We start from the raw sequence: 27549 nt of genomic DNA, 5'->3' as shown, positions 1-27549 counted from the left end.
ATGAAAACAAGAAACGATGAACTTTACATAGAGCGTATGGACCACAAAGGGCGCACAAAAACAACTGGTCGTGGGCAAAGTTTTCGGTTACGGCAGTGTTCAATTTATTCGTAGGACAACGGTTTTTGGGGTGCTAAATTCCCCTTTATCAAGTCTAAAATTAATTATATATATATATATATATATATATATATATATATATATATTAGTAAATAAAAAATAAAATGATAGGAAAATACTTTTCTAGGAGTCCGACATGACAGCACACATGGAGGATGTCCTTTATACCTCTAAAGGGACAGGAAGCACAGAGAGGTTAAAAGCCCCTCCCTCCCCTCCAATGCCAGTGTTCTAAATCATCACACCGGCAGATTCCCAAGTAAACAATATATACATATCTACAATAAGGGAGGGGAAAATAGGGTGCTGTCATATCGGACTTATGGAAAGGTATTTATCGATAAGACTAAATTATGTTTTCCAGGACGTCCTCCATGACCGCACACATGGAGCAATACCAGATCACTAATTTAGGGAGGGACTACTGCCTATAAGACTTTACGTCCAAAAGGCAAGGTCTGTATTAGAAGAGAGGTCTAATCTATAATGCCTAAAACTAGGCATTATAACCTAGATCAGGTAGCTGCCCTGCAAATTTGTTCCACCGAAGAGTTAGCTCTTTCAGCCTAAGAAGCAGTCACTGATTGGGTAGAATGGGATGTGACCCTGAATGGGCAAGATCCGTTTTGGGAAGTATATGCTTGCTGAATTTTTGATTTAATCCACCTTGCAATAGTGGACTTTGAAGCTTGCTTCCCTTTGTTCTTCACCGCAAATTGTACAAATAGGGCTGAATCCTTCCTGAAGAGGCGAGTTGCTTCTAGATATCGTATTACTGCCCGACGAACGTCCAGAGTATGAAAAAGCTGTTTTTTCACATTCCTTGGGTCAGTACAAAAAGAGGGTAGAACAATTTCCTGGTTACGATGAAAGGTAGAGAATACCTTTGGTATAAAAGCTGGGTCTAACTTTAAGATAATTCTGTCATCCAGGATTCTCATATATGGAAGAAAGGGCTTGAATTTCACCGACTCTTCTTGCTGTTATGGCCACAAGAAATACCATTTTAATCTGACAGCTATCTAACGGTTTAAATGGAGATTTACATAGTTCTTCTAAGACAAGCGACAAGTCCCAAGGAGTGACTGACTCTATAACCGGAGGCCGGATCCTTCAGATATCACGAGTAAAGGTTTTTATCCAACTGTGCTCTACAAGAGGGAAGTCAAGAAACCAACTCAAGACCGATATTTGAACTTTTATTGTACTGGGTCAAAGACCCATATCAAAACCTTCTTGCAGAAACTCTAGAATGTCCTGTATGGAAGGAGAGTCCAAATTCTTATGCAAGCACAGATACCAGGAACAAAATGTTTCCAAATCTTCACATAGATGGCTGAAGTGACTCTTTTGTGGCTCTAAAGCATAGTAGATATCACTTTTTCCGACAAGCCTCTGGATCTCAGCATTTGCTTTTCAGAATCCAGGCTGTCAGTTTCAATTTGTGCACTTGTGGATGGTATAGAGGCCCTTGAGACAATAGGTATTTTTTTTTTTCTGAAAAACACCCCGTAACTCTAATGCAAAGTTTTCTAGAACTGGAAACCAGCTTTGTTTCGGCCAATGGGAAGCCACTAGTATCAGAGTAGTTTTTTCTGATCTCAGTTTTGATAAGACCGACCCAATCAGAGGGAACGGGGGAAAGGCATAAGCCAGATCCATGTCCCAATTCTGAGACAAGGCATCCACTGCCAGTGGTCTGTCCCACGGGTTTAGTGATAATAAACAGGGAAGATGGGAATTCCCCCGTGTGGCGAAAAGATCCACTTGCGGCGTCCCCCATCTTCTGCAGAGTAGATGAAAAGTTTCCTTCTTGAGACACCACTCCCCTGGTTGTATGGAGTGTCTGCTTAAAAAGTCAGCGGTAACATTTTGTTCCCCTTTCAGGTAGACTGCGGATGTTGACAGAACATTTTTCTCTGCCCAGCTGAAAACCCAGGCTCACAGATGCTGAAGGGGCGTGAATTTTGATCCCCCTTGATGCTTCAGAAAGGACACTGTTACAATGTTGTCCGAGAAAACTCGAACATGATGACCCTTTAGCAGATTCTCTGATTTTAGAAAGGTCTCCAAGACAGCTTTCAACTCCCGGAAGTTTGACGATTTTTGGGAGAGTGTGATCCCAGTGGCCCTGGAGGTAAGAGTCTTGTATCTGGGCGCCACAGCCTGACTTGCTGGCATCTGTTGTCACTATAATCTGAGGTTCTGAAGGCCAAGGAATTCACAGCGAAAGATTCTCTGGATCTTTCCACCATGAAAGGCTCCGAATTACAGAGTCCGGGATGCGGAGCCTTTGATCTAAAGCCTTCCGATCCCAGTTCCAGTAAGTCAGAATTGTCTTTTGCAGGGCTCTTGAGTGGAACTGACTCCAGGGGACCAAGGGAATGCATGATGTCATTAATCCCAGGATTTTCATGGCCGATCTTATGGACCAGACATTCTTCTTCTGGAATAAGGAGATTTCCTGGTACATTTTTACTAGTTTTTCTATTGAAAGGAATGAACGTTTTTCTCTGAATCCAATAGTGTACCTAAGAAAATCTTCCTCATTTCTGGAATTAGGTTTGATTTCTCTAGGTTGATGATCCACCCTAAGCGAGAAAGGCTGGACAGGGTGTATTCCAGCTGTTCTCTTAGCATTGTGGGGCGATGGAGCTGTCAATAGGAAATCGTCCAGAGAAGGTATTATTCTTATACCTTCTTTCTTTCTCAACCAGGACATCACCTCTGCCACTATCTTGGAAAAAATCCTTGGAGCCGAGGATAGGCCAAAGGGAAGGCACTGGAACTGGAAATGTAGAATGGATGAGTTTTTTTGTTGTTTTTTTTAACTGCAATGCTGACATATTTCTGATGGTCTGGGTAAACCTTTGAGTAGTGACCCAGACCCACCAGGCCTGATGGCTTGAAGTTTCTCCAGATCTGAAAGCATTGCGGATATCTGTTCTGGTTGAGCGAAATGAGTTACCACAATTTTTTGGGGAGGAGGGCATAAGAATTCTATTTTGTATCTGAATTGTATAATTTTTAAAATCCAAGCATTGGAGGTAATCTCTTCCCATTGTGGAAGGCAGGATTTTAATCTCCCTCCTACAGGAAGAATATCTTTGTTTGAATTGTTTCTGCTGTGTAGTATTGGGATTAAGGAGAAAACCCCTACCCTTGCCTCCCTTAGGGTAACGCCATCATCACAATTTACCTTGGCCCCTGTAAGACTGGGGCTTATAACAGGGATCAGGGTTTCCGAAGGACTGGGATTTTTTTAATTTTGTCTTCAGGAAAGCCCCCTTTTTTTTTTTTTTTTTTTTAATCTGTAGCCTTTTTATAGAATGGAATCTAAAACCGAAAACATAGGTACCGGAAAAGGGAACGGTGCACATAGGGTTGTTTCGATACCAAAATTTCGATACTCAGTACCACGCGAAAAAAATAGCCGCGTGCATTCTGCATTTTATGGAACGTCCGGCCCATAATCGAACAGTCCTATCCTATTTTTTTGGGGGACAAAAAATAAAAATGGTGAATCGCGCAGTTATTAATTTTTTTCTTTTACGGCGTTCACCGCATAGGAGATTTTTTTTATATTTTAATAGTTTGGACTTTTCGGACGTGGCGATTGTAATATTTTATTTATTGTTTATATATTTTATATGTAAAATTGGGGGTGATTTATACTTAATATTTTTATTTAATAACTATTTCCTACCTTAGGGGCTAGAACCTGGGATCTTTTAATCCCTTGTCCTATTCACCCTTATAGAGCTCTATTAGGGTGAATAGGACCTCACACTCTCCCCGCTGCCATGTGCATAGTACACACAGCAGCAGGGAGCTTACCATGGCAGCCAGGGCTTCAATAGCGTCCTAGCTGCCATGGTAACTGATCGGAGCCCTGCAATTACACTGCTGGGGCTCCGATCAGAAACTGCCACTGCCACCAATGAGAGGAGGTGAGGGGACCCTGTGGCCACTGCCACCAATGATTTTAATACTGGGGAGGGGGGGGGTGCACTGCGCCCCCAATGATAATTAATGTTTAATATACAAATACAGCCAGTGTCAGAAACACATTGCTGGCACCCGAACTCTGACAGGGCGCTGCGATCAACGGCAGTTAACCGAGGGGTTAATCGTGGATCGCAGCACCTTATCAGAGGCAGGGTTCCGGCAATGTGTTTTTGCAGCCGCCTGCATTTGTAATGTATTAAACGTTAGTTATCATTGGTGGCGCAGTGGCCACAGCCCCTCCCCTCCTCCACCCCTCTGTGCTCTCATTGGAGGCAGCAGCAGCACAGGGGGGGGGGGGGGGGGGAGACTGCTTCCTTCTTCCCTGTGCTGCTGAGGGAACATGGCGCACGCTGAGAGCAGCGCGATCCATATTTTCTGATACTGGGCTGTGTAGTAGCACAGCCTAGTATCGATAAAAGACAAATCCCGGTATCATATCGATACGGGCTAAAAGTTTAGATTGGGTATCGAAAGTTCGATACCCGAAACAACCTTAGGTGCACAGCTTGTTTTTTTACGGAATATCTCCTGACCAGGTCTTAAGCCACAATGCTCATCTAGATGTGTTAGATAGAGAACTGCTTCTGGCCGCGAATCTTATGGATTTTGCTGAAGCATCAGAGAGTAACGCTGTAGCCATCTTCAATAGTGGAATGGACTATAGAACTTCTTCCTTTTGGGGTTTTCATTTTTAAATGGTTCTCAAGCTGGTAGAGACACAAAAAAAGTGAACGTGACACTGAGGTAGCAGCAATATTTGTGTTGTTTAAGGCCGAATGCACACGGCCTCCTGGGAAGTATCTTTTGCATTAGGCCGAATGCACGGTCCGTGGTAACACGGGCTGGATTCCTGCTGAGAGCAGGAACGCACGGCGTCATTGGTTGCTATGACGCCGTGCGCTTCCTGCTACCGCGGCAGTACGGTAATAAACTGGTATGATCTATACCAGTGTATTACTGTACTGCGGCAGCAGCAGGAAGCGCACACGGCCGTGAAAAACTGAATGTAGAAGATACTTCCCAGGATTTTTTTAAGAAGACCAATTTTTCTATCCATAGCATCTTTTAACTGCGAGGAATCGTCAAAGGGCAAGGTGTTTTTTTTTTTGTTTGCTTTTTATTACTTTTACAATGGGTATGTCTATTTTTGAAGTCTCTACCTATAGTTTTGCATCATCAGCATTAAACGCTAAAAGAGCTAGAGTGGATATAGACTCAGAATTAGAGGAAGAATCTGTTTATAATATTAGATCTAAAGGAGAGATCGAGGAGGAGGAGGATGATGTTGCTTCTGGTCCGGCGGAAGAGGGGACGAAAATTCTTCTTCTCCTACGAAGATTTAGACACTCATTTCCGCAGTCCTTCAAACAATGAATATTAAAGAGGTGGCTCAGCCTCATTCTATTCAGGACGAAATGTTTAGGGGACTTAAAGCAAGAAGGAAGTCTCTCTTTCCTGTTAAGGCCGAATGCACGCGGCCGTTAGCGGTCTGTGGTATGCCGGCCTGGATTCCTGCTGACAGCAGGAGCGCATGGCATCATTGGTTGCTATGACGCCCTGCGCTTCATGCCGCCACTGCACTACAGTAATACACTCATATGATCTATCACTATCAGCAGGAATCCAGGCCGGCATACCACGGACCGCTCACGGCCGCGGAACATGGCCGTGTGCATTCGGCCTAATGAAAATTTAAAGTCCCTCATTTTGGAGGAAGCAGAAAAAAGGCTGTATATATCTTGTGAATTAAAAAATCGTTTAGCCTGAGATTGTGGAACATATTTTGGTATTAATTTAACCACAGAGGAATGAACTTCTTCTTTAATGATTTTCATAATTTAAGACAATAAAGATGGTTGTCCCTCCTTAATGAGTTTATAAATACAAGAGCTGAAAAGTTGCTTAGCGTAGGACTCCGCCAGCTTCTTCGTACAAGTAGCACATCTTTTAACTCTCTTTTTTGGTTCAGATGGTGTTTTATGAACCTCTCTATCATCCTGAAATAACATAAGGAAATACTGTTTTCTATGTAGACAGAAGTTTATCAGACAGGGTCATATATAGATATAACTTACATAATTACATGCCCCTGGGCAGAGGGGTCTGAACTCGACAAGGACCGACCAGGCACAGGACCTTCCATGGAGAGAGACACACAACACTGATCTCTTACCCAATTTTATATAGTTCTGCCTCCTGCCGCAGTTAATCTGCACCTTCCTAGCGTGCCCCAGGCAAATCCCGATATGGATGCCGCCACAGTAACGAACTGATTATAGGATCCATTGCTTTTGCTTTATCCATGCCTGTCCGTCCTCTCTCCGAATCTCGCGAGAGGACTTCACTAGGGCGCTCCTACGCTGGAATGTATGCCGGGGCCCGCCTCCAACATGGCAGTGCACATACACGTGGAGCCACCGGAGGAAGAAGGAAGAAGCGCCACACGAAGCCAAGAGCCTCACAACATAGGAGGAAGCAGACACCGCAACCAGACCCAGCGGCCTTCATGGGTACTGATAAGGCCAGTAGACCCCACCTTGAGGGGTGCTAGCCGGCCCAAGGATAGAAAGGAAGGAGAGGCAGGACCCCCCGATCTCATCTGGGCCCAAAAAAAATGAATTTAAATAGATATAAAACATTTAAAAAAAATGTCATTTAACATAGAACTTCTCTGTTACTCCCGACCTAAAAGGGACAGGAAGAACACTGGGATTGGAGGGGAGGGAGGGGCTTTTAACCTGTCTGTGCTTCCTGTCCCTTTAGAGGTATAAAGGACATCCTCTATGTGTGCTGTCATGGAGGACGTACTGGAAAAATCCCATTTTGACAGCATAGTTTTTCTATATTTTTTAAGCAGAGAAAATTCAGCCCCTTCATCAGAGCAGGTATATAGTAACATAGTACATAAGGCCGAAAAAAGACATTTGTCCATCCAGTTCAGCCTGTTATCCTGCAAGTTGATCCAGAGGAAGGCAAGATAATTAATAAATAGTGTAATGGTAACTCTTCTGCCTGCCATACTCTCAGCACTCCTGACGATCAGCTGTATGAAGAGAAGGCACACACCTGCATGCTGTGTCCTGTCCCTCTTCAATCTGAGGATAGGTCATCAATATTAAAAGGCTGGAAAAACCCTTTAAAGAAAATAAGGCTCATTTACATGTGCAGGGTTTATTCTGGCAGGCTGTTCCACAGAGAACAGCCTGCTGGAATTGTCTGGATCCAGCATTGCCAAAACACAAACGGAATGCCCGCCAGCCCCATTAAGTATAATGGGGTCCGGTGGAGATCCGGCCGCATTCCGGCAAAAAGATGACAATTACTCTTACCGGTAATTTGATATACCGTAGCCTCCACAACGGCACTGATAGGAGATTGATCCCGCCTCTCAGGGACAGGAAACAACAGTGGAAACCAAATAAAAAGACACCTCCTCCAACCTACTCCAGTTAATAACAGAGAACCGAAGATAATTCATAATAAATAAATAAATAAAAATTGTGGGGGAGGGGGATCCCAGTGCCGTTGTGGAGGCTACCGGAAATCAAGTCACCGGTAAGAGTAATTGTCATCTTTCCCTAACGCCTCCACACCGGCACTGATAGGAGATTAACAGAGAAGAGATTTTTTTTTAGGGCCTGAAAGGACTTTCCGTCTAAACGCCAGATCCTGATTAGCCATAACATCAAGTTTATACTGCCTGAAAAAAGTCATGGGGTTAGACCATGTGGCAGCCCTACATATCTGATCCACCGAGGTAGCCCCTCTTTCAGCCCAATAGGTGGACAGAGCCCTTGTAGAATGGGCCCTCAACACTAGAGGATAAACTTTTTCTTTATAACATAGGATGATAGTCAGCTTAATCCACCTGGCTATAGAAGCCTTAGAGGCTCCAAGACACCTATTTTTCCTTTAAATTTGGATAAGAAGATGGTCAGACTTTCTAAGGGAAGCTGTAGCCCTAAGGTACTCTAGAAGACAACACCTGACATCTAGATAGTGAAACATCTTTTCCTGATCTGAGACTGGAGAAGCACAAAAGGATGGTAAAAGTATCTCCTGCTAGCAATGAAAACTAGAGACCATCTTTGGTAAGAAGACTGGGGATAGTCTAAGAATCACCCCATCATCTAAAACCGTGTGATAATTTAGTATACAGGACTCCTTGGAAGAGGAGTCGGGATTGAATAAGAATCCCCTACCCCAAGCCCTAGAGGATTGGCACTTACTTGAAGACTCCTTTCTGTTTTGAGTCTGCTTAAACCTGGCTTGGGACTGAAATAATTTTTTTCTGCTAAAAAAAAAAAAAAAAAAACTGGAATCAGAGCTTTTTCTAAAATATTGTCTAATGCGGACCCAAAGAGTCTATCCCCCTCACAGGAAATAGCACAAAGGCGACTCTTTGAGCCCGCATCCCCCAACCAGGATCTTAACCATATGGCTCTACGGGTGGCGCTTGATAGAGCAGTAGACCTGGCCGAGAGCCTCACCAAATCAGCAGAACCATCAGCCAAAAAATGTGAAGCCTGTTTTAAAACCGGAAAAGACTATATAATTTCTTCCTGGGGGGTACCAGCTGCTAAATGACTTTCCATCCGATTGATCCAGACAGAAAGGGACCTACCCGCGCCGGTGTTCCGCGATAGCAGGTCTAAACATAGCAGACCCCGTCTCCCAAGATTTCTTAAGCAGACCTTCACATTATTTGTCCATGGGGTCCTTCAGTAACCGCATGTCCTCAAAGGGGAGGGAGGATTTTTTTTGAAATTTTTGCTATCGAGGCATCAATCCTAGGAGTTTTTTCCCCATGCTTCACAATCTGAATCTGCAAATGGATATTTACGTTTAAAAGCTTTTGAAATAACGGGTCTTTTCTCCGGGTCTCTCCATTCCCTAGATATAATATCCTTTATACTGTATTATAATTAATAGGGAATACCCGTCTTTTCTCTTCTCCCAAGCCTTGAAACATTTGGTGAGGGATAGATAAGGGTTCTTTAACGTCTTCTAATTTCATAGTTGCCCGTATAGTTTTTAATAAAAAAATCTGTATCATCAGGGGAACATAACGGATGACCAGAGCAGTCAGAGGAATGAGAGTCTGCAGAGATAAGTTCTCCTTCATCCAACTTGAATACGTCCGAGGAAGGATCCACAGATTTTGAGGTAGATGGCTGGGGAGAGGAGGGAGCCATATGTTGGTCTATTGCCGAATTGACCTAGTCCCTAATAAGGGTTCTAAGGTTTTCGATAAATGATGGAGACTCTGGGCTGCCACTTTTTCTGTGCAGCGTGGACATAGCGGCTTTTTATTAGTAGGGGGAGACTCTTCCTGCACATCACACATTTCTTTTTTTGTAGATTCACCACCCGTGGACTTTGCAGGGCCAACCTCTTTAACCTAAAGGGTATATACATTAGGTTAAAACTAGACCCGAGGGAAGAACCAACACCAGCACCCGTGTGGTGATCTTGGAATAAGTGAAATACCACATGAACCCCACTGCACCCCTGCTGCAAACAGAGGAGGTCTCTTACCAGGCTGAGGGCCTTGCAGGGATCAGCAGATCTGCATGGGGCGTCAGCATCAGCGGAGGACATCCTGGAAACCTTGTAACCAAAATCCCTCTTCTCGGCATAGCAGAGCCAGTTTTAAATTCTGCCTCCCGCGCTTAGAAGATCCACCCCCACGCCGACTCCGGGAGCACGCAGCTTCCTCCTGGCCACACCCCCTACGGCCATCGCGGCGAGATCAGCCACAGCCGCGAAACCGGAAGAGGAAGGGAAATGCAGAGTCTCAGGAATCCTCCTGCACAGAGTCTCCTGCTCAGCCCTCCAAGAGGAAGAATCCTAGGCTGAGCGCATTAGATCTTCAGCCAGCGCACTGGCCAAGCCTCCACCCGTCCTGAGGGACAGGAAACAACAACTGGAGTAGGTTGGAGGAGGTGTCTTTTTATTTGGCTTCCGCTGTTGTTTCCTGTTCCTGGGAGGTGGGATCAATCTCCTATCAGTGCTGGTGTGGAGGCGTTAGGGAAATGTAAGTAAGTGGCAAAGCAATGAAGGAGGGGTTGGCTTTAGAAAGGAGTGGAGCATGGAGAGCAATGGTGACACCCTCATTGCACCAAATACCTAATTTGCATATAAAGAAAAAATATAACCTGGGAACAGAGTCTTGGATCAACAAAAGAAAAACAGCGTTTTAATCAGGTGAACCACAGCTATGTGTGTCTATGCTAACAGTTGTAGAGGGAGGTTGCTGGTGACAGATTCACTATAAAACACACTAATTAAAATAATTTGTAAAAGATCATTCTAATATATGGTATGGTATATGAAGGAAATGCTTTAAAAAAATATATATAATATAGAATATATATATATATTTCTCTTTTTTTGCAAATCCCATTCCAGTTGCATGAAATGGGATTGACCCCTTTAAATCAATGAGTACTACTAAGCATGCAGATTTCTCTGGTCTAAATAAAGACTCTAGGACTAGATGGGTGATAAGTAAAATTCAACATGCATATTTGTCTTCCTATCTGAGACAGTAAGTCCTTGCGGTGTCTGGTGAAAAGACGAAACCTCCCAGAATGCATATCACCAGAGCCATCTCTGGACAGATAGACGGGCAGCAAGGAATGCTGCCTGCAAGTGGACTACAGCGCCTTTCCTGCAGGCTATATAGATATGAATAGTGTTCATACGAGAACACAGAGATATTTACAAGACTTTAAAAAGAAAAAAAGTGAAAATCCCCTTTCTATTAAGCAAAACAGGAAGTACCCAGAGAGTGCAGGTTTAGAACGGAAATGGAGGATGAGCTATGATGAGGTGTGAAGACCGGCACGATGGGCCTCCTCAGCACAAGGTACAGTATGTTCTGTAGAGCTCCCTCCTCAGCATCCTCCACTGCAGGGAGGCAAGGAGACACCAAAGGCTTAGATTTCACTCACCGCCAGCTGCTAGACGAAGTGGATCAAGTTTGTACGTCAGTGTTCTGGAGCACAAAAGTCAGAAATGTTGCTCAAGTGCCATTTTGCGCCAAAATTGTCAGTTTTTGCCCTTTTCTATCTCCTAGGCCACTTTTACAAAGTGAGCAGGGCAGTGGCAGGAGGAGGTGGACCTGACTCACTAAAAATGTACACCAGAAACCGTCGCCAACTGACTGAAGTAAGAAACACAGCGAATGGCGGGTTTGGCCGTCTGTCTAATGTGTGTGGGGAGCTCCTGACTGTCCCCCAACAGACTATGTCAAGGAAATGAAGGATCAGACGAAATGAATATTTTCCCCTGATCCTTTTATTCTTCTAGGACAAAAGCCACCACAAGAAGTGTCTGGCAGCAGTTTTCTCTGCTCTCCCACATACATGTGTTCTGAACATGTATGTGTACGGGGGAGCCTGGAGGGAGTAGGGAGAGATAGCTGTTGAATGTGTATGGTCGCCCTTAAATGGGTTATCTAGTAATATATAATGATGACCTATCCTCAGGATAGGTTATCATTATCAGATCAGCAGGGGTCTAACACCCTGGGACCCCCACTGCACTCACCGGAGCTCTGGTCAGTGCAGCCGACTACCGGCAGCTCTCCAAGCACAGCACCATACAATGCATAGTGGCTGTGCTTGGTGTTGCAGCTCAGTCCCATTAACTTCAATGGGGCTGAGCTGCAATTAGGCCACATGACTGATGTACGGTGATGTAATATGGCCTAGGAAGAGGCCGCGGCACTCACGGAGCACTGGCCTCTTCTAACGGTCCATTCACACATCCGCAAATGGGTCCGCATCCGTTCCACAATATCGGGAACGGGTGCGGACCCATTCATTCTCAATGGAGCAGGAATCAATGCGGAGAGCACCTGCATTTCCGGAGCGCGGCCCCGAACTTCCTGGGCCGCGGCTCTGCAAAAAAAATAGAACATGTCTTATTCTTGTCCGCAATTGCTGACAAGAACAGGCAGTTCTATGGGGGGTCCCGGCCGGGTGTATTGCGGATCCGCAATACACCACAGACGTGTGAATGGATTAGACTGGGATACTGTTTCAGGAAGAATGTTTTCCTAACCTTGGACGGCAGCTTTAGGCCATACTTTTGGTCCATGTCCGATCTGCACTTTTTGCAGCTCACACATGGACCAATTCATTTCTATGGGTCTGCAAAAAGATTAAAAAAAAAAAAAAAAAAAAAAAAAAAAAATGTACAGCACATGGATGTCATTTGTGTGCGGTCCACATCCATGGGACCGGGCACCAGATTATAGAACCTGTCCTATTCTTGTCCATTTTGCGAACAAGAACAGGCTTTTTTTTTTTTGGGTTCCCTCAAAAATTGCAGGATAAACACGGACCACAAAATGGATATGGTTGTATAGAGGATCCCTTACCCTTAGCTTACCGAGCTTGGTACTGGGAAAAAAAGGGTACAACTACATCACGGCATGTGTCACACAACATATTTTATAATGCTAGACTATGGTGTCGCACATAGACTAGCAATATAAAATATGTTGTGCGAACTTACTGTGACAAATATTCACACGACACCCAAGCCTTAGACCTCTTGCACATGAATGTTTTTTTTCCCGTTTGCGTTCCGTATACAGAACCATTCATTTCAATGGATCTGCAAAAAAAAAAAAAAGAAGTTAGGCCTCTTTTACACTACCGTTTTTTTTTTTCCGTTTTGCGGGCCGTTTTTTTGCGTTCTGTATACGGTCCCATTCATTTCAATGGGTCCGCAAAAAAAAAAAAAAAAAAAAAAAAAAAAAAAGGAATGCATACGGAAATGCATCTGTATGTCTTCCGTATCCGTTCTGTTTTTTGCAGAACCATCTATTTAAAATGTTATGCCCAGACCAATTTGTTCTATGTAATTACTGTATATGCCATACGGAAAAACAGAACCGAAACAAAAAAAACGGAACGGATCTGTGCAAAACGGACCGCAAGACACTGAAATAGCCATACGGTAGTGTGAAAGAGGCCTTACTCCGTATGCCTTCCGTTTCCGTATTTTCGTTCAAAGATAGAACATGTCCTATTATTATCCGCATAACGGACAAGAATAGTACTGTTCTATCAGGGGCCAGCTGTTCCGTTCCGCAAAAAATGGAATGCACACGGACGTCATCCATATTTTTTGAAGATCAGTTTTTTTGCAAACCGCAAAATCAAAATCAACCCCCGCAACAGGGCATCCTTCAGATGTCTTGGTTAAAGTGGAAATAAAAAAAAAAAGTGTTAGTGTCACCCAGAGGTCTTTTAATGACCTCTTGGGTGACATTAAAATAGGTAAAGAAATATATAATACAACTAGAAGAAGAAGGAAAAAAAAAAAAAAAAAAAAAAAAAAAAAAACACATGCCATCGTCACAGTTGCACGCAAAACCATACATATTATATAGTTTGAAAAAGAAAAATCGTACTTTTTTTGCTGTTTTCCCCAAAAGAAAAAACATTATATAAAAATTATAATAAAAGGCCCTAGATGTCACATAAAAAAAAAAATATATATATATTATTTTGGTAGTCCAAAAAAAAAAGTTAGAATCATTAAACCGCCACGTGCGCCAAATAATGAACAAGCATCTGGTCATTGCAGCCTTTCAAGGACTGGTCATTACAGGGTTAGGACTCATGTTCACAGCCATAAGAGTTTTGCAGTCTGCAAATCGCAGATCCGAAAAACACAGATCCCGGTCACCATTTTTTCTTTTAACTTCTGTAAAAATATCCTGTCCTTGTCCGCAAAACCAACAAGAACAGGACATGTTCTACTTTTTTGCGGGACCACAGAACGGACGTATGAGTGTGCTCTCCACATCTTTTGCGCCCCGTTGAGATGAATAGGTCCGCATCCGATCCGCGTTTTTAGACTGAAACTACGCCTGTGTGCATAAGGCATTAACCGAAACATTTCATTTCTCCTATCCCACGTGGCCCCCACCGTGGGAACATTTACGGGTACCAGTCCACTAGATCGATAGCATGGACACAACCAGCGGATACTAGAACACAGCCATTCGGTTTTCTAAAAGTAACAGATGGGAAAACGTACACATCATCACAGGACACGTAATACACGCTTCATCATTCATAGCTATATCTCATGTCTGCCCTAAATCCAGGACTATATGGCTCCAGGGGTCGTGTGACAGACCATGCTCAGTGGGCATCATATACTGACAATCCCACTGGCTGTCCACCACCAGGACCAGCAATATATCCCATACACTCACCTGCAGGTAGGTTCGCCTGTGAGGGGAGGCTGCTAGTCACATGGCTAAGTACATATCATTACTAAACATGTCAGCCACCTCCAATGACAACTGATACAGAAGCCATTGCCGGGCAGGCATACAGTCAGATGCCTCACTGATAGCACACAACCTCCAACATTCCTTCACCCCAGCCCCTCCCGCGCTGCGTGACATCCACAACATCCACAGTGACAAGCTGCTGCCTCACCTGGCGACAAGTGCAGGCCTCTGGACTCTCGCTGCCCCCTCAGGTGCCGCATCACCCCTCCCCTCTCCCAGGGCAACAACCACCCGAGCCGCTATCCTAGCAAGCCGTTCTCATTTGTCTGCAGGCTTCCTAGGCCCCACCCTCTTACATCCTTCCCCAATAACTCTAGCATCTGGCTGATACGCGAAGCCACGCCTTTCTCACGGCTCATTGGTGGGTGGACTTGTCAGTCTCAGTGAAGGTCCGTGGGCGATGCTCGCTTCTGATTGGCTGTAGGAGGAGTGCTGGTGTAGCGCGCATGGCGGGCTGCTGGAATGTGCAGGTGGTTGCTTGCCACCCTCCTGTCAGTGTAGTGGTCATTGGTCATGCGTAGCTAGGGTTGCCGCCTTTTGCTACAGAAAAAATACGGCCCTTTTATGCTCCTTAGAATTAATAGTGTCCCCAGTGGCGTAACTATAGGGGAAGCAGGGGAAGCGGCTGCTTTGGGGCCCATCCAGGAGAAGGAGGACTACAATATTTTGTCAGGGCCCCCTCAACAGTATTGCACAATGATATTATATATGTACAAAGACAGTATAGAAAACGGATGGAAAAGCTGCCGGCCCTGGTCTGAGAGAGCGATCTTTACTAGCTACAGGAATGGGGGTGGCATGAAAGGAAGGGGTATCGAAAAAATTACTGGGGGAGGAGGGCCCCATTCAAAAATTAGCTGTGGGGCCCAGTCATTTCTAGCTACGCCACTGAGTGTCCCCATTAGTGCTCCCAGTAATAGTAATGCCCCCATTAGTTCTCCGAGTAACGGCAATACCCCCCATTAGTGCCTCTGCTTCCCAATAATATTAATTCCCCCATTAGTGCAACCCATAATGATGACCCCCATTAGCACCCCCAGAATTGAAAGTGCCCCAATTAGAGCCAGTGTTAATGCCCCCCAGCAATAGTAATGCCCTCATTAGTGCCCTCCATTATTAATAATGAACCCATTAGTGCCTCCCAATAATATTAATTCCCCCATTAGTGCAGTGCGCCCCAGAACTAATAATTCCCCCATAAGGCTACTTTCACACTAGCGTTTGGGCGGATCCGTTCTGAACGGATCCGCTCATAATAATGCAGACGGAGGCTCCGTTCAGAACGGATCCGTCTGCATTAAAATGGCAAAAAAAAAGCTAAGTGTAAAAATAGCCTCGGACGGATCCGTCCAGACTTTCAATGTAAAGTCAATGGGGGACGGATCCGCTTGAAGATTGAGCCACATTGTGGCATCTTCAAACGGATCCGTCCCCATTGACTTACATTGTAAGTCTGGACGGATCCGCACGGCCAGGCGGACACCCGAACGCTGCAAGCAGCGTTCAGCTGTCCGCCTGTCCGTGCGGAGGCGAGCGGAGCGGAGGCTGAACGCCGCCAGACTGATGCAGTCTGAGCGGATCCGCTCCATTCAGACTGCATCAGGGCTGGACGGCTGCGTTCGGGTCCGCTCGTGAGCCCCTTCAAACGGAGCTCACAAGCGGACCAGCGAACGCTAGTGTGAAAGGAGCCTTAGCTCCCCCAGAATTGAAAGTGCCCCCAGTAATATTAATACCCTTAGTAGTGCCCCCAAGTAATAGTAATGCGCACATTAGTGACCCCCAGATTTACTAATGCCCCCTTCTTTTCTCTGCAAAAAAAAACTCACCTCATCCATTTGCTTGCTCCGTGGTGAAGGCTCGCTGCTCACTGGAAGCTCAGGACCTGCACTCCAGCGTGATGACGTCTCGCAGGTGCTGTCCTGCACATCCAGTCAGTAGCGACTTCATCGCGGCGCAAGCAAATGGAGGAAGTTTTTTTTCTTCTTCTTAGCACAAGGAGGGGGATGGGGGCGATTGTACCAGGGCCGGTTCCAGGTTCATGTGAGCCCTTGGGCGATAAAGTCTCAGTGGCCCCCTCGTACACAGTGATAACTCTGAGTACAGATAATATAGTAGATATCGCCTGCATTCCTATGTAAAACCACAGATAACACTATTGCTGATAATGAGGTAGTGTTACCTGCAGTCCTATGTAAAACCACAGATAACACTAGTGTAGATCTTGTGGTAGTGTTACCTACGTTCTTAGGCTGGTTTCATACGGGCGTTGCGGAAAAAGATGCGGGTGTGTTGCGGGAACATGAGCGATTTTTCTGCGTGAGTGCAAAGCATTGTAATGCGTTTTGCACGCGCGTGAGAAAAATCTGCATGTTTGGTACCCAAACCCGAACTTCTGTAAAGATTTGGGATAGATTGTGTAGATTGTATTATTTTCCCTTATAACATGGTTATAAGGGAAAATAATAGCATTCTAAGGGCTCTTTGACACTTGCGTTATTCTTTTCCGGCATAGAGTTCCGTCGTCGGGGCTCTATGCCGGAAGAATCCTGATCAGGATTATCCCCATGCATTCTGAATGGAGAGAAATCCGTTCAGGATGTCTTCAGTTCCGGACCGGAACGTTTTTTGGCCGGAGAAAATACCGCAGTATGCTGCGCTTTTTGCTCCGGTCAAAAATCCTGAACACTTGCCGCAAGGCCGGATCCGGAATTAATGCCCATTGAAAGGCATTAATCCGGATCCGGCCTTAAGCTAAACGTCGTTTCGGCGCATTACCGGATTCGACGTTTAGCTTTTTCTGAATGGTTACCATGGCTGCAGGACGCTAAAGTCCTGTTTGCCATGGTAAAGTGTAGTGGGGAGCAGCATACTTATCATCCGTGCAGCTCCCGGGGCACTTCAGAGTGACGTCAGGGTGCCCCGCGCGCATGGATGACGTGATCGCATGGATCACGTCATCCATGCGCATAGGGCGCTCTGACGTCATTCTGGAGCGCCCCGGGAGCCGCACGGACGGAAAGTATACTGCTCCCCCGCTCCCCACTACTACTATGGCAACCAGGACTTTAATAGCGTCCTGGCTGCCATAGCAACACTGAACGCATTTTGAAGACTGATCCGTCTTCAAATGCTTTCAGTTCACTTGCGTTTTTCCGGATCCAGTGTGTAATTCCGGCAAATGGAGTACACGACGGATCCGGACAACGCAAGTGTGAAAGAGCCCTTAAAGGGAATCTGTCACTAGCATATTATCCAATTTTTTTTTAATGAATCCATGTGTAATAAAGTACCTTATTTCCATATGTATTGTTCTTTTTATTCTGTGTCTTGTCATTTCTTCAAAAAAACGCTTTTTATGATATTCACACCGTGGACAAAGAATAAAGCCCCTCTGGGCTCCTTACAGCTTCATTTGAATATCATAAAAAGCGGTTTTTTTTAAGAAATGACAAGACACAGAATAAAAAGAACAAGACATATGGAAATAAGGTACTTTATTACACATGGATTCCGTAAAAAATTTTTTTGCTAATATGCTAGTGACAGATTCCGTTTAATACAGAATGCTTAGTACAATAGGGCTGGAGGGGTTAAAAAATAATAATTGAACTCACCTTAACCACCTCCGGACCGCCTAACGCAGATCTGCGGTCCGGAGGCGGCAGCTCTGCGCTCAACGACGCATATACGCGTCATCTTGCGAGAGCCGTGATTTCCTGTGAACGCGCGCACACAGGCGCGCGCGTTCACAGGATCGGAAGGTAAGAGACAGGATCTCCAGCCTGCCAGCGGCGATCGTTCGCTGGCAGGCTGGAGATGCGATTTTTTTAACCCCTAACAGGTATATTAGACGCTGTTTTGATAACAGCGTCTAATATACCTGCTACCTGGTCCTCTGGTGGTCCCTTTTGCTTGCATCGACCACCAGAGGACACAGGTAGCTCAGTAAAGTACCACAAAACACCACTACACTACACTACACCCCCCCTGTCACTTATTAACCCCTTATGAACCCCTGATCACCCCATATAGACTCCCCCCCTGTCATTGATCATCCCCCTGTAAGGCTCCATTCAGACGTCCGTATGATTTTTACGGATCCACGGATACATGGATCGGATCCGCAAAACACATACGGACGTCTGAATGGAGCCTTACGGGGTGTGATCAATGACAGGGGGGTGATCACCCATATAGATTCCCTGATCACCCCCCTGTCATTGATCACCCCCCTGTAAGGCTCCATTCAGACGTCCGTATGATTTTTACGGATACATGGATCGGATCCGCAAAACACATACGGACGTCTGAATGGAGCCTTACAGGGGGGTGATCACCCATATAGATTCCCTGATCACCCCCCTGTCATTGATCACCCCTCTGTCATTGATCACCCCCCTGTAAGGCTCCATTCAGACGTCCGTATGTTTTTTACGGATACATGGATCGGATCTGCAAAACACATACGGATGTCTGAATGGAGCCTTACAGGGGGGTGATCACCCATATAGACTCCCTGATCACCCCCCTGTCATTGATCACCACCCTGTAAGGCTCCATTTAGACATTTTTTTTTGGCCCAAGTTAGCGGAAATAGATATTTTATTTTTATTTATTTTTTCTTACAAAGTCTCATATTCCACTAACTTGTGTCAAAAAATAAAATCTCACATGAACTCACCATACCCCTCACGGAATCCAAATGCGTAACATTTTTTAGACATTTATATTCCAGACTTCTTCTCACTCTTTCAGGCCCCTAAAATGCCAGGGCAGTATAACTACCCCACAAGTGACCCCATTTTGGAAAGAAGACACCCCAAGGTATTCCGTGAGGGGCATGGCGAGTTCCTAGAATTTTTTATTTTTTTGTCACAAGTTAGCGGAAAATGATATTTTTTATTTTATTTTTTTCTTACAAAGTCTCGTATTCCACTAACTTGTGACAAAAAATAAAAAATTCTAGGAACTCGCCATGCCCCTCACGGAATACCTTGGGGTGTTTTCTTTCCAAAATGGTGTCACTTGTGGGGTAGTTATACTGCCCTGGCAATTTAGGGGCCCTAATGTGTGCGAAGTAGTTTGAAATCAAAATCTGTAAAAAATGACCGGTGAAATCCGAAAGGTGCTCTTTGGAATGTGGGCCCCTTTGCCCACCTAGGCTGCAAAAAAGTGTCACACATGTGGTATCGCCGTACTCAGGAGAAGTTGGACAATGTGTTTTGGGGTGTCATTTTACATATACCCATGCTGGGTGAGAGAAATATCTTGGTCAAATGCCAACTTTGTATAAAAAAAATTGGAAAAGTTGTCTTTTGCCAAGATATTTCTCTCACCCAGCATGGGTATATGTAAAATGACACCCCAAAACACATTCCCCAACTTCTCCTGAGTACGGCGATACCAGATGTGTGACACTTTTTTGCAGCCTAGGTGGGCAAAGGGGCACACATTCCAAAGAGCACCTTTCGGATTTCACCGGTCATTTTTTACAGATTTTGATTTCAAACTACTTCTCACGCATCTGGGCCCCTAAAATGCCAGGGCAGTATAACTACGCCACAAGTGACCCCATTTTGGAAAGAAGACACCCCAAGGTATTTTGTGATGGGCATAGTGAGTTCATGGAAGTTTTTATTTGGGTCCCCAAATCATCATTTTCCGCTAACTTGTGACAAAAAATAAAAAGTTCTATGAACTCACTATGCCCATCAGTGAATACCTTAGAGTGTCTACTTTCCGAAATGGGGTCATTTGTGGGGTGTTTGTAAACTGTCTGGGCATTGTAGAACCTCAGGAAACATGACAGGTGCTCAGAAAGTCAGAGCTGCTTCAAAAAGCGGAAATTCACATTTTTGTACCATAGTTTGTAAACGCTATAACTTTTACCCAAACCATTTTTTTTTTTACCCAAACATTTATTTTTTCTCAAAGACATGTAGAACAATAAATTTAGCGAAAAATTTTACAACTGAAAGTGAAAAATGTCATTTTTTTGGAAAAAAATCGTTAAATTTCGATTAATAACAAAAAAAGTAAAAATGTCAGCATCAATGAAATACCACCAAATGAAAGCTCTATTAGTGAGAAGAAAAGGAGGTAAAATTCATTTGGGTGGTAAGTTGCATGACCGAGCAATAAACGGTGAAAGTAGTGTAGTGCAGAAGTGTAAAAAGTGGCCTGGTCATTAAGGGTGTTTCAGCTAGGGGGGTTGAAGTGGTTAATCCACTTGCTCGCGCATCCCGGCTTCTCTTCTGTCTTCATCTTTAAGGAATAGGACCTTTTATGACGTCACTGCGCTCATCACATGTTCCATGACATGATCTTTTACCATGGAGATGGATCATGTGACGGACCATGTGATGAGCGCAGTGACGTCACCACAGGTCCTTTTCCTGTGCACAGCAAAGATGAAGACAGAAGAGAAGCCAGGCTGCGCGACCAAGTGGATTAAGGTGAGTTTAATTTGCTGTTATTTTCCCTTATAGCCATGTTATAAGGGAAAATAATAATGATCGTCTCCTAGCAACCGTGCGTGAAAATCGCACTGCATCCGCACTTGCTTGCGGATGCTTACGATTTTCACGCAGCCCCATTCACTTCTATAGGGCCTGCATTGCGTGGAAAATGCACAATATAGAGCATGCTGCGATTTTCACGCAACGCACAAGTGATACGTGAAACTCAATGCTCATCTGCACAGCCCCATAGAAATGAATAGGTCCGGATTCAGTGCGGGTGCAATGCGTGAGGTGAACGCATTGCACCCGCACTGAATCCGGACCTATTCATTTCTATGGGGCTGTGCAGATGAGTGGTGATTTTCACGCATCACTTGTGCGGAAATCTCACCCGTGTGAAAGGGGCCTTAGTGTGCCTCCCTGTGTCTCTCCCACGGACTCCATGCTAGCGGCGCTGCCTCCTTTTCCATCTTTTTCTTCTTGCCCTGCACAGAACGTCCTGATGCAGCTGCGTCAAGGCATAGGAACACTGGGCATGGTGATGGTGACACACAGGGAAAGAGACACACACACAGGGATGTTTTTACACGAGCGGATGCCGTGCGGGTAATTCGCCGAGTGAAAGACAGCCAAGCCCTGTCCCGGACAACAGAGACACGGAGCAGTAACATGATGGATAATGCTCTTTGCCTCTCTGATCTTTTTACTACAAAATCACAGTGACAACTTTATCTCACTGTGATTTTGTAGTAAATAAATCAACCATGTTAATGCTCCGTGTCTCTGCTGTCCAGAGCGGGGCTTGGCTCTCATTCACACAGCGGATGTCACGTACGGCATCCGCTCGTGTGAAACAGCCCACAGGGAGAGACACACACACACAAGGACACCCACACAGGGACAGACACAAACACACAGGGACAGACACAAACACAGGGACAGACACATGCACACATGGACAGACACATGCACACAGGGACAGACACATGCACACAAGGACAGACACATACATATGGACAGACACTTATGCGATTGTGCGATCGTCAACCAACTTCTATCTAATGTGTGTGGCCACCTTTAGGGGACATTAAAAGGGAACAGGGGAGCACCCAGGAATTTTGTCTAGAGGGGGTCCGAAAGGCAAAAAAATGTGGCACGTGTAGTGCGCTGTGCCAATTCTTTTGCCTTCCCATTTTTTAAAGCCCCCTTTATATTTAAAAATGTGGGGGAGGGGGCATAGTGTGTTGCGCTGATTCTTTTACTTAGCCATTTCTCAAAGCTCTGTAGGAACAGAATAATGTGGCGCGCGCAGCATTTTTTGCCCCGCCCATTATTAAAAGCCCCTCCTACATATAATAGGCCACTCCCAACAAACACTGTATAGCTGAAATTCTTTTGCTGAGGCCTGTCTCTACACATCATACGGAGAGGGGAGGCCTGTCCTGGCTGCACTGCCTGCTTATACAACAAGCTACAGCCAGGAAGCTCCTCCGCTCTCCTCCCTCCCCTGGTCCTGCTCAAGGCCTGTTGTTCCCTCCACCATCTGCCACCCGCCCGTGGCCTGCTGCCCCCTTTGGCCGTCCTCACCCAGCTCTGAATCCTCCTACTGCAAATGGCAGGGGGAGGAGCCGGAGCATCTCTTCTCCTACATAGCGCCCCATACCTCTTACATCTAGTGATGTCACCTTTGTTGTAGACGTTCTCTTTCTTTATCTTCTCCATTCAGACCAGATCACCATGATGATTTTTCAGCCATCTCCCGTCTCTGCAGAGATTGACAAACAGACATTAGTTTCCCACATTTCCATCATTTTCACATCTTTTGAGCACCCTTTCCTGCCACCCCCAATACTATACTGCAGAGAAAGTCCCCCTGGAAATACTACTACCACACAGATAGTGCCCCCTTCAACAATTATTGGCACACAGTGCTCTAAAGAATAACTGTGCCCAGACACTAATAGTATAAAGATAATGTCCCTCAAAAATTATTGTGCTAAGCTGATGCTGTGGCAGGGTGCCGCCCAAAGTAACAGTGCTCCCCAAAATCCCACTTAGTAGTAATAATGCCCCTATAGTGCCTATACTAGTAATCATGTTCCTCATAGCCCCCCCAGTAGTAGTAAAGCTCTGCATAATACCTCCTAGTAGTAATAATTCTCCCTATAATATGACAGTACATGAAATACCCCTGTTTAGTGCCCGCAGTTGAGCTAATGTCCCCATAATGTATGCCAGTATAAAATACCCCTATATAGTGCCCCAGTAAATGCCCTCATAGTGCTCCTTTCCCCCTTCCTCATAGTGTCCCCCATAATATGCCAGTAAAAAATGCCACTTCTAAGTGCCACCATATGCCCCAATAGTGCTCCACTCCCTCATAGTGCCCCCAAATAGTGGCCCATAGTGCCGCTCTCCCCTATAGTGCCTCCCATAATGTGCCAGTAAAAAAGGCCCCCTTAATGCCACCAGATGCCATAATGGCTCCCATAATGTGCCAATCAGAAAAAAAGGCCCCTTTAGAGCCCACACTTCCCCATAGTGCCCCCAAATAATCCCCCTATAGTGCCACCAGATGCCCCATAGTGCTGTTCTCCCCTATAGTGCCCCCCATAATGTGTCAATAAAAAAAAAAAGCCGCTTTAGAGCCCCCAGATGCCCATATAGTGCTCCTCTCCCCCCATGGTGCCCCCCATAATGTGCCAGTAAAAAAATGCCCCCATAGTGCCCCCCCCCCCCAAAAAAAAGTGGGCTGTAAGAATTGTTAGATGCCCCCATAGTGCCAGCTCCCCCCCCCCCCCCCCTCCAAAAAAAACAAAAAAAACCTCTGATACTTACCTCCATCAGCAGCGATGTGAAGCAGGCCTCTTCCGGCCTGTGTCCCTGCTGTGTGCTGCCCGGCTCAGGCGGCGCGATGATAATGACATCATCGCGCCACCTGAGGCGGCCTCTGATAGGCTGCAGGCATTAGTGCCTGCGGCCTATCAGAATAACAGGGGCAGGACACGCCTCTCCCTGCCCTGCCGCAGCACAGCCATCTGTATCGCTGTCCTGAGGACGGCTATACAGATGACTATGGAGATGAGCGCTTCCACAATGGAAGCGCTCATCTCCTACTGCTTCCCCCACCGCTGCCGCAATTACATCCAGGGACGCACCGCCTGTGGTGATCGGCGGTGCGGCCCTGAGGGATAAAAAAAAATATTGGCTGGTTGTTCTGGGGGGGGGGGGAAGGGGGGGTCAAGTCTTAGTGGACTCCTAGCCCCATTCAGGGGTCTCTCTGAGATGCCTCATTGCGTCAGCAGAGGATACAGAACTAGGATTGTTATTTTTCCCAACAACAATTACTGGCCAAGTTTATGTGTCAAGAGGTCGTGTGGATTTGGGGGGTTGCTTAGCATGGGTCGTTATTTGACACCAATTGTTTTATCCTTTTTCTTTTTTTATAAAGCAAATTTTTTTCTGTCATTTTTAATATAAAATGCTGCCAAAAATCATACATCGGCTCCAAGTATTGTGAGGCAGTGACAGGCCTCACGGCTGCTAGGGGAGGGGAAACATTGGCACATTTAATCCGCATTCTATTGCAAATAAAATCTATGAAAGAAACCTTCTGCTGTGATTTATGATTTTGATGTCCAGAAGAGAGACATCACCGCTGAAGCCAGTGTTTGGCTACAGTAGAACAGATGACTCTCACCCAGGAGGAAGAAAACTACCTACAGACCAGAAGATGAACACATGGCAGCCAGTGTGCAGGACCAGGGCGGTGGGCAGCAGGTAAGTATGAATCTTTCCATAGCAGAGGCAAGCTGCGGGCTCTTGTGAAAAGTTAGTTATTTACAGACAATCCCTTTAACCCAATGGAAAATTGAAAGTACAGTAAATTGGCTCCTACTGAAGATGCAGCTTTTTACACAGACATGGGCCATTTCCCTGGTGTCTACCCCTACCAGGGAAAAAGTCTAGTGCTGAGTTACTGTAGTTCTCCCCTGGAATTCAATGGTATCCACATCCTCAGGAAATAAATATATGCAGCTAATGGCAGCCATGAACTGGTGGGTTCATTCAAGTCTTAGTGGACTCCTAGCCCCATTCAGGGGTCTATCTGAGATGCCTCATTGCGTCAGCAGAGGATACAGAACTAGGATTATCTTTCCCAACAACAATTACTGGCCAAGTTTATGTGTCAAGAGGTCGTGTGAATTTGGGGGGTTGCTTAGCATGGGGTGTTATTTGACACCAATGGTTTGATCTTTTTTATTTTTTTATAAAGCTAATTTTTTTCTGTCATTTTTAATATAAAATGCTGCCAAAAATCATACATCGGCTCCAAGTATTGTGAGGCAGTGACAGGCCTCACGGCTGCTAGGGGAGAGTTATGGCAGGAGTTTCCATTTCTTCGCTGTCAATCAGCAGGTCAGAGGCCGCACCAGGTGGAACAATCAGTCTGTGATAAGAGCCCAGTCCAGACTGTTAGGAGGAGGAAGAGTCTGTGTGCAGCACAGTCTGGGAAGGCCTGAACTTTGGGGGACTCCACGAGGTCTTGGAATTGACAGTCGCTAGGCCAGAGTCAGGAGGACTTCTGGGCCACAATCCCCCAAAAGGTACTGGACTTTGTTACAGCCTGGAAGTGCTGGATTGTTAGGCTGGGAAAAGCTGCATGTTCTTCCCGTGTGTGAACGGGGCTTTCAGTGAGGTAGGGAGTCCTCATGTTTTGTTAGAGCCCAGCCGGGCGTGTTTTTTTTTTTGTATTGTTTGTTTTGGTTCTGCTGAGGTGCCAAATAAAAGCAATGTTTGGCCCATAACCCCGTGGTCGATGAAGATCATTGTGAGAATGACCCCCGAATAAGAGGCGATCCCTTAGGCCTCTTTCACACTTGCGTTGTCCGGATCCGGCGTGTACTCCGCTTGCCGGAATTACACGCCGGATCCGGAAAAACGCAAGTGTACTGAAAGCATTTGAAGACGGATCCGTCTTCAAAATGCTTTCAGTGTTACTATGGCACCCAGGACGCTATTAAAGTCCTGGTTGCCATAGTAGTAGTGGGGAGCGGGGGAGCAGCATACTTACCATCCGTGCGGCTCCCGGGGCGCTCCAGAATGACGTCAGAGCGCCCCATGCGCATGGATCATGTGATCCATGCGATCACGTCATCCATGCGCCTGGGGCGCCCTGACGTCACTCTGGAGCGCCCCGGGAGCCGCACGGATGGTAAGTATGCTGCTCCCCGCTCCCCACTACACTTTACCATGGCTGCCAGGACTTTAGTGTCCCGGCAGCCATGGTAACCATTGAGAAAAAGCTAAACGTCGCATCCGGCAATACGCCGAAACGACGTTTAGCTTAAGGCCGGATCCGGATCAATGCCTTTCAATGGGCATTCATTCCGGATCCGGCCTTGCGGCAAGTGTTCCGGATTTTTGGCCGGAGCAAAAAGCGCAGCATGCTGCGCTATTTGCTGCGGCCAAAAAACGTTCCGTTCCGGAACGGAAGACATCCTGATGCATCCTGAAGGACGGACTGTCCATTCAGAATGCATTAGGATAATCCTGATCAGTATTCTTCCGGCATAGAGCCCCGACGACGGAACTCTATGCCGGAAGACTATAACGCAGGTGTGAAAGGGCCCTTACGGTATGAACAGGTGCAATAAATGAACTCTTATGTAAAAGCAAATAACCATGAAGCCAGAAAAAATACATCCTCTACACCTATTTCACTGCTGCCCCTGAACTGTTCAGCCCTATGCAGGGGCCCAGTTTGCCCTGGTTTGTTCAGTAACACTAATTGAAGACGATCATTTATAGCGACAGTCAGTGAAAGTGAATGTCTGTTCTGACTGATGAAAGTCTTCTCCATCTGTCAGAAATATATGATATTCCACTGGGGCAGAGCCTGGACGCCTAGGTGAATAGCAGCGTGAAGCTTCAGCTCCTCCACACTTAGGCGATAGAAAGCTAGAAAAGAAGAATTACCCGATCAAAAAATTGTCAAATACAGCAGGGAAAGAAGCACTGACCCGCCAAGTTTGCATAAGGGGCAGCAAGAAATGCAGCGCTTCTTCAAAAAGAAAGCCTTCCTCACCAAGGTACTGGGCCAAGCGCTCGAGCGATCTATCAAACCCGTTCTCACTGAACTGTCTGACATTAAGACAGAACAAGCAAATAGGCCACAGGAATAGCGAAGCATATGGAGCTTTATACAGCAGAGCTTAACAGGGTCATAATAATGATCGAGGACCAAGAAAATCGCAGCACGAGGAGAAATGTTCATATAAAAGGGTTGCCAGAGACCTGGGCGAATGAATCGCTTTACAAGGTAACCACGGAAATTTTCGCAAACCTGCCTGGCCATGAAGCAGCCTCGACCATTACAATTGAACAAGTGCACAGGGCCCTAAAGCCGGCACCAAAGCCATCAGAGAGGCCCAGAGATGTGGTGTGCGGCATTTTATCATACGTCGACACAGCCCGAATTTTATCTGCAGCAAGAGAAAAGGATCATCTCTCATATGAAGGCGCCGAAATAGCCATTTACCAAGATATAGCTCCCTCCACACTGGCAAAATGCCGTATTATGAAACCGCTGCTAGAAGTTCTGAGGAACCAAAGAATCCCATACACCTGGACCTT

The 27549-nt window shown here is 45.8% G+C and overlaps 1 protein-coding gene across 1 annotated transcript in view; it reads right to left on the bottom strand.

Annotated features, from left to right (window-relative positions):
* LOC122920516 (F-BAR domain only protein 1-like) overlaps positions 1–14735 on the bottom strand; it is a 150773-nt gene extending 136038 nt beyond the window's left edge. The window contains exon 1 of the mRNA XM_044270087.1: positions 14601–14735. The gene's annotated coding sequence lies outside the window, so the exon portion shown is untranslated. The remainder of the gene's footprint in view (positions 1–14600) is intronic.
* Positions 14736–27549: the final 12814 nt, after the last annotated feature.

The sequence above is a fragment of the Bufo gargarizans genome, chromosome 1 (assembly GCF_014858855.1).
Source record: "Bufo gargarizans isolate SCDJY-AF-19 chromosome 1, ASM1485885v1, whole genome shotgun sequence".
NCBI lineage: Eukaryota > Metazoa > Chordata > Amphibia > Anura > Bufonidae > Bufo > Bufo gargarizans.
This window is presented reverse-complemented; position numbering and strand designations above follow the sequence as displayed.